The following is a 752-nucleotide window of genomic DNA, read 5'->3' on the forward strand; positions in this document are numbered from 1 at the left end:
CCTCAGCTAAACACTTCTCTCATTTCCCGTGACATTTCTCTCTCTCTCCTTCCTCTCCTTCCCCCCCCCCCCTTTTTCCCCCTCCCTCTCGAAACCCCTCCGGCACTTTGAAGGGGTACCGGGGCACATTCCCCCTTTAACACGCAAACATCATTAAAACCTTTCCCCAGGCCTTTCCCCCCTCGCCCCCCCCCTTAAAAAACCCCCACCCCTTCCAAATCCCCACCAACCCACCTCCCAAAATCCCCCTCGCCTCCGCTTCCTGCCAACCCCCTTTCTCATCTCTCCTATTCCCCTCACTCTCTCCCCTTCCCTTTATTCCCCCCCTTCCTTTTCCCCCCCTTTCCCCCCCTCCCCAAATTAACCCCCCTTCTCTCTCCTCCCCTTTTCCCCTCCTCCTCCTCCCCCCTTTCTCCTCCCCTTTTCTCTCCCCCCCCTTTTTCCCCCCCTTCTCTCTCCTTCCTTCTCCTTTCCCCCTTTCCTTTTCCCCTTCCCCCCTTTCTCCTCCCTTATACCTCCCTCCTTTTCGTCCTTCTACCCGCCTCCCTTCTCCTCCTTCTCCCTCCTTCTCTCTTCTCCCTTATACCTCCCTCCCTATCTTCCTTCTACCCCCCCCTTCCCCCCTTTCCCCCCCCTAAACTCGCCCCCCCCCCCCCGCCCTCCCCCAAATAGTCTTCCAGCCTGGGAAAATAGCCTTAAAAAGGGGGCCCCGAAATTTGCCCGGAAAAAAACTCGGCTCGTTTTTGTCGTGT

This window comes from Penaeus monodon, chromosome 33 (assembly GCF_015228065.2).
Source record: "Penaeus monodon isolate SGIC_2016 chromosome 33, NSTDA_Pmon_1, whole genome shotgun sequence".
Lineage (NCBI taxonomy): Eukaryota > Metazoa > Arthropoda > Malacostraca > Decapoda > Penaeidae > Penaeus > Penaeus monodon.